The sequence below is a fragment of the Cucurbita moschata genome, unplaced genomic scaffold, assembly GCF_002738365.1.
Source record: "Cucurbita moschata cultivar Rifu unplaced genomic scaffold, Cmos_1.0 Cmo_Scf00019, whole genome shotgun sequence".
NCBI lineage: Eukaryota > Viridiplantae > Streptophyta > Magnoliopsida > Cucurbitales > Cucurbitaceae > Cucurbita > Cucurbita moschata.
Window position 1 is genome coordinate 3,115,994 of NW_019268535.1, and position 7,554 is coordinate 3,123,547.

Sequence of the window (7,554 nt, forward strand, 5' to 3'; positions counted from 1 at the left end):
CAATAAGTACAAACTCACACTTCAATATAATAAGTTCACACTTCAATATAATAAATTTTCTCCTAACTTTTATAGGTTCTTAGATTTTATTGGAGGCTTTAAAGTGTGATTTTCAAACGGGTGTGAAATGAAAAAATACTTGGAACACTACAAGGAACTTAGAAAAATGTTGATTAAATGGAAAATTTGGGTCAAAGTCAACGATAAAAAAAAGTAATTTTTTCCTGTGCACCACTTTCGGGGTCGGGCCAGACTTGCAAGGAAAAGAAAAAAGGAAAAAAAATGAAAAAGGAAGAGAGAATAGGAGTTAAGGTTTGAAAGAAGAAGAGGAAGAAGGTAAAACACTCAAATCTGAACACCAAAGTACTATTGATCTAAGACCTCCCTCCAGTTCTACTCGGAGGATTAAGGAAGAGTGGTCTGGGCTTTTGGATAGTTTGATTCTGTCAAGAAATGTGCAAGAACGCGAGGTAAGTTTGCAGATCTTTTCTTTTAGGATTTCACCCTAGATCTGAGGATTTTTTTTTTTTGTTGATTTATCTTAGTACTCAACTAAACTACCGGAAGGATTCTTACAAGTTTCGTGTTGAAACTCGACCAAAAATTATGTCGAAAATCGAAATTGAGAAACGTCCAACTCCAGTACGAAACTTAATTTTTTTTTTTTTTTTTTTTTTTCTTCAAACTCGTTTACTAGGGCCTATGAGTTTGAAAAAAATTCAAGAAAAATATCTATGGATATGTGGACTTGAGGTCTTGAAATTTTATGAATAAATCTAGTTGATTAGAGTTATATATCAGAAGTTTAGAAAAATCCAAACAAAATAGTTTGAAACATGAATTTGAGAAATAAATCATTTCAGGCAATGGCGAAGAACATGCGGCGGTCAAAGAGAGGAGAGATACATCTGGCAACTGGAAGGACATGTGTCAAGCATGCAGTGGAGAAACATGTGCAACGCCGAAATCAACTCGAATTGAAAACTAACTCGCATGTCGTGAAGTGACCTGATAACTCGCGGTCCAAATCGATAAGTACCACATAGAATTAGGGAGAATACTTGTAGGGTGAGTTTCATATTTCATGCTTGCTAGAGAAAATTACTCCTAGGTGGTTAGATCCGAAATATCTTGTACCCACTAAGTTAATTGTACATGTGATGGACTTCCTACTTGGATGGAATTTCAAGTTGAAATTTCTATATGCTCATCTCAAATGCTCTACTATTGCTTATATTTAATCATGCTATGTTGGCAAACGGGATATTTGTGTATCTACACTTCGGGTGTTTGATGGATGTTATAGTCCCACTGAGCTTGTGTGACTGCAAGCTTAGTTAAACGTACTTAAACCCCTACTAATTGATTGTGTGAACGTATTCTGTGAATGATAAGTAGTAGCACTTGGGTTAAGCCTAAGGAGTACTTTCGTAGTGACTAGGTTAGGTTGAGATAAGGACCATCCAAACGTTGCGTTTAGAGGTATCGTGAGGAACGACTTGAGGGTGAGACCCCTTTAACCCTAGACCGCTACAAACTTGGAAATCTTGATTGAGTGAATATGGAAGTCGGAGTCCCCATCAAAACCACCTAACTACCCTCGAGACTTGGAGAACCACCTCAGAACCCCAGGATGAAGGAAAAAGATCCCTTAGCTGACAGGAGCTGGTATAGCATCCAAGGGCCTTCCAGTTCCCTTTCTACTCCAGTGTTGTAACGTCGATCTTGACGAGACGCGGGTTAGGATTGTGCTACTCAGTGGTAGATCGACTACTCTATATGGTGGATCCATCTTATGGTAGGATGTTGATCACGCGGGTAGGTCAAGGTTGCCTGCATGACAAATCCTTCTTATGGAAGGATGTTGACCACACGGGTGACTTGTTCGAGCTCGTTTGTACCGGGGGTGGGCTGTGGGGCGAGTTTGCCAACTAACTTTGCCATGGATGACGCAGATCCTTCTTATGGAAGGATGTTGACCACAAGGGTGACTTGTTCGAGCTCGTTTGTACCGGGGGTGGGCTGTGGGGCGAGTTTGCCAACTAACTTTGCCATGGATGACGCAGATCCTTCTTATGGAAGGATGTTGACCACACGGGTGACTTGTTCGAGCTCGTTTGTACCGGGGGTGGGCTGTGGGGCGAGTTTGCCAACTAACTTTGCCATGGATGACGAGTAGGCTAGTACTCACCATGATGTCTCCCACCTTGGTACATAATTATATGAGGCAGCGCCTCATCCTCAGATGACGAATACCGCTATGAAGGTTAAGTTCTTCTACCCGAGCTGTGTACTGAGAGTACTTAGACTCTATAGAGCATAATTGGTGGTTCTCCCCTAAGACTTGGATTCGATAAGAACCTACAAGTAGGTTGCTTACTAGGTATATTTATACTTATCCCTTTCTATACTTTTTTCAAGTCGGTGAAGTTACAGATCATATATTGAAGTGCTCGAGAGCTCGAAAGTCACAGAGAAAATGTTGACCCGAAGCGTCTATCTAGATTACTCACGCATAGTTGAAATTTATCATACACCATGAATCCTGTCCTTGTCCCGACGATGGTCTGATTTTGGCGTTCCACCACTCCGTTCTGCTGGGGGGAGTAGGGTGCCGTTGTATACCGAACTCATCACAGTACTTACCGAAACTTGTTGCGGTGAATTCTTTGCCTCGGTCTGTGCGCAGCACTCATATCTTCCTCCCGCATTCGACCTCCGCTCGTGCTTGAATGCGCTTAACCGCCTCTGCCGCCTCACTTTTCGCTTGCAGCAGGATCAACCACATGAAACGGGTTTTGTCATCGACCAATAGGAGGAAGAGGGTCTTACCGCTTGGGGTTGCTGGCTTGATGGGCCCGCAGATATCGCCATGTACAAGCTCCAATGGCTCATCGGCGCGGTAGGACGTCCGAGACGGAAAGGGGGTGCGCCTTTGATTGCCGGCAAACCGGCAAACCGTGCACCATCTCCTCCTTGTGTAGTTTTTCTAGACCAGGAAAGTTCAATGCCCGTACCTTGCGTGCCACATCCAAGATACCTCTTCGGTTTTGGCCGAGAGGCTGACGGGTTGCTCTATCTCTAACTCCAGGATGTAAAGACGGTTTGTCGTGCGCTTGCGTGAGCAACCGTTGTCAATTATCGCAGATTTTGAGTAGCCCGCGCCCTTCGATCTCAACGATGGAGCCGTAGCCAAATTTCACCGTCCCGTGAATTTCCGAGTAGAGCTCCGCTCCTCCTTCAGTTGAATTGGCTCCCCAGCTAGTGCCACCTTTTGATACGTCCAGCTGGAGCTCTTCCTCGGGTTGCTACGTCCAGCTGGAGCTCTTCCTCGAGTTCGACGTCGTCGTCAACCTTCTTTTGATCTTCATCTTTCCCTCGCGTGCGCCCGTGGGACTTCATGGCTCCTTACCAACCGCCTTTGCGGCTGGAGGGCCCGTTGCTCTCGCCGGTGTTGTCGGCGGAGCTTTAGGCGTGCAAGTCATTCGTCCTCCATGAGGAGTAGACGACCCTCCTTGTCGACAGCTGAAGCTGTATTTTTCTTTTGTTACTCGACGTTACGCAGTCTTCTGGTCACCTCTTCCACTATTAGGTCGTTCACGTCAAGCAATGTGTGTATTTTCACCCTTGACATTTTCTTTTACTCTAACCTGAGATCTGTGTGTTGTTAGGTCAACGCTCTAACCACTTGAGCTATTCAACTTAACTGTTGATAAGGTTGGCTCCTCCGCAATGATATACCACCGATGGCTTCAACTAAGCTTTGATACCACTTGTTATTTTTCGACAATCAGCAAGTGAAATCGGTGAGAGTAAATCGTTTGACATGAAGTTGTTGGAAGAAAATAAAAATGCAAAAAATAAAAAATAACAGAGAGAATTGCAATTTTGACTTTTGCTTAAAATGAGGTGATTTTTCATCTCAATCGATTCACATATTTAAATAATTAACTATCCTAAAATGAGTAGAGTGACCAACTAAATCTGTGTCATTTTCTTCAAACCACCTACAAAATTGATAATTCATTCTACCTGTTATTGAAACAGTCAAAGGAAAATATTTAATTAACTAATGAAAACGTGTAAATCTAAATAAGAAACCTCAGCTTTCATCTAACATACAGATGCAATTTTCCCCATTGTATGAACTTGACACATGTATAGTTACTTTAACATACTTTGGTTCCTTCTTCTTACTTACAAAGTTTTAAACTCTCGCGGAAATTTTATAATTGAATTTTCTTGTACATGTTCTTTCTTTTTCATGCATTGCAGGGTAAAGGCACTCTCAATCTTTCAATGCCTCGAAATTTTGGAATGTGACAGAGTTATGAAACATATCTAAATTTGAGGTTCTAACTCCTAAGATCGGATCTAGAAAAAAATCGAGCCATAATCGTGCTCCAACAGCGGTTTTCTCATTCCTTTTTCAAAACTTTAGATCAATAGAGAATAATATTCTGAACAACTTTAATCAAGAATTATAGACCAAAAAGCACTCAGATCAAAAGGTTAAAATCAGGTTTTTACACTTCTCTCCAAGAAATCCAACAGCGGTTTTTACACTTTTCCGAATTTTCTTCCAAAAAAGGATGAGAAAATTGGCATTCAGTGAACAAATGCATCAAAGATTCGAAGTTATCGTGACAAAGGACGCACAAATTTGAGGAGGAGACTATTCAAGGGCCTTTTTGAGCAAAGTATCGGCTTTATTGATGCATTCATGACTCATGAATGTACGAGAATTTCTTCTCTCCAAACTACGTAAATCTTTGTGTTTCTTTATTTAATTTCTGTTTGTAGGTATGTGAGTGTGATCGATCTTTCTTCCGCTTCCGTTACAATAGTAAAGTTACGATGAAACTCATTGGCCAAATCAACTTTTTTGACATTTAGACCGGGGCTACCATCATATGATGAGCAATCCGTGCTTGAGAGACTTTACATGAGACTTTACCCTACCATGTGGCCAAGAACACCAGTTCTCGAAGCACCATGAACACTCTAAGACATCTTTTAAGAAACCCTTAAATGCCTTTAGTTTTTGTATGAACCCGTGACCGAGCCATCCAGACATCTATTTGCTATGCCTCCAACATCCCAAAAAGGCTCAAAAGAGTGATGCCCCAACTACATGTATTCGAATTTAAAGTAACCGAGCTGCATATTCGTTGATCGAGTCATGATAATTGGGTAGTGGTCTGATGTGAACGAGGGGGACGTTTAACCAAACACTGGCATAGTTCACCGTGGAGGTGAGGTTTCTCAATTCATGGACTAAGTTGGCTTCCCTTCCTTTGACGTAGTCGATGTGACCATAATACAAAGTTTCCTCAAGCTAGGATGTATAACGTCTCCATCGGTCAAACCTAATGTCTTACTAATGAGGCCCTATCAATTAGTATTACGTAGAAGAAATCAATAAGAAATACTAATTTTATTCAATGTGCTCTCTATAAATAAATTTAGGATATGTGATCCCTTATAAGATCGGTTGAGGATCCATGTCTGTGGTACTAGTTCATGTTTGGTTGCTGAATGCTGAAGTTCGTGTAGAGGCACCTATAGTAAGATTTGTCATCTTTGCATATAAATTTTATTATATTTAGTCGTTTAGGTAAAACTTTAAAAACAACTCTAGACAAGAGAATCTATGCTATTTACGAAGAATGGCATCAATTTCTAAATTAGTTCTCCAAAATCCAATCAACTCTAAATTTGTGGCACCAAAAATGAAGAAGAAGAAAAAGAAAAAGAAAAGAAAGAAAAAAAAAAGTACACTTGAATGGTATTATTGAAGATTTTCTATAGATGGAGGGGCAAACTCTTCTACTTAGGATTAATGTGGCACCGAAGTGGAAAGAAAGTGGTATGTACACCCGAATTGTATTATTGAAGTTAGTTTATAGAGATGGAGGTGCGAACTCTTCAACAAAAAAGGTGGCATCTGCTTGTACTTATCTTTTATACTCACTTGAGCCTTTAAAAGAAGGATAAATAGTGAAACGAGTTTTGAGCGGCTAGGTCTTCCTTCTTGGCCTGGAAAGTTACACGGTCTATCTTTCTAGTAAGGCTGGATACAGTATCCACTTCCCTTTTTCGGGTGGAGGGGTCTTCATTTAGTCTATTGGTATGATATTCTCTCAGTCTATTGTTTTAATTAGTTGGGTATGCTCTTTCCATAGACGACTTTTCAAAAGGAAGGTGGATATGCTCTTCTCCTGAAAAAGACTATTTTTTTAATAGGAAGCAGACTAGTCCATGAAAAAGACTTGCCAATAAGTAGGTACGACTCAAAATCAGTTGTTCCTAATCTCTTAGTATCATGGCTAATCAGCAGGTAGGAGGGAGCTTTGGAAGCTTACCTTGACTTATTGTCTGAACCGATAACACAACCACTGCTATTTCACTGAATTATGTGAGGTTGCAAGTACTATGGATCCTCTGACTTTCAATTGGGTTGCCTTCCCAAGTCAGACACTGTTGCATGTAGATCATGTTGTTCCTTGGGAGAAGCTTCTCGTGGTGGCCTAGCTGTTGTGTGAATTCATGATGTTACCACCTTGTTTTAGCAGATTTGCATATCAACGTTTTTTTTTTTTAAGGGATTGTCATCTCAAGTATTGCTACCATTGTTCCTAGTAGACTTCTTTTGAATTGAATTGGTTTGGATGAAGCGAACTTACGATTTTTTTCACTTTTAACTAAATTTATTTACTTATTTAAATAAAATAACCATTAATTAATTAATTTTATGTAACTAATACATTTTCTTAAAAATTTAATGCACCGTAGAGGAATGACTAAAGAAAAAATAGGTATGAATCCATTCTATGTCACCTATTTCTTTTTAAGAGCTCGTAAGAGTGAAAACTATTACCACAAACGTTACAAATTTATTCAGTATGTCTTATCTTTACTAATATGCTTTTTAGGAAAATTTTAGGGAACTTCTCCAAACTAAGATTGAGCCATAAAAAATGAATATTATCGTTTTAATAAAGTTGTAACTATCAATTCTTTTAATGCTTTTTGACTATCATATTTTCAAGATCACTCTTATTTGAATATGACATCGGTTTTATCATGTTACAACCTGCAACATGCCTTCAATCATTTAAAATCAACTTTGTATTGGATTGTTATCATGTTATAAGGGCATTTTAGTAATCTTCCATTTTTCCAAAATAGATTCGAAGGAGGTGCAACTATGACTGGCCAAATTCGAACTCACACCCCCAGACAGCAAAGGCAGTAGTCGTCGCGTGACACTCACATGTAGAACCTTTGTGGCCACTTGAGGAGACATGCGTAGGGCATGTAGTTAGGGTACTTTCTCCCATTTCATCGATTTTGATGATGATCTTATTATGACTTGACTTATGATAGATTTGAGGAATTGTAAGAAATTTGGAGCACCAAACAAGCATGAAGGGATCAACAAAAATGCACATGAACAATTTAGTAGCCGTATAGGGTTTCTTTCAAGCAGTACTCATAGGAATCGCTAGGATATGTTAGAATGCAGACATGGTTAATTTATATAGAAAGTTT

At 39.8% G+C, this 7,554-nt stretch overlaps 1 long non-coding RNA gene across 1 annotated transcript; it reads left to right on the top strand.

Annotated features, from left to right (window-relative positions):
- The first annotated feature begins 330 nt into the window (after positions 1 to 330).
- Positions 331 to 1,202, top strand: LOC111457195. Its single transcript, XR_002712881.1, has 2 exons — positions 331 to 470; positions 864 to 1,202. It is a non-coding gene; the product is annotated as an uncharacterized LOC111457195 (long non-coding RNA).
- Positions 1,203 to 7,554: the final 6,352 nt, after the last annotated feature.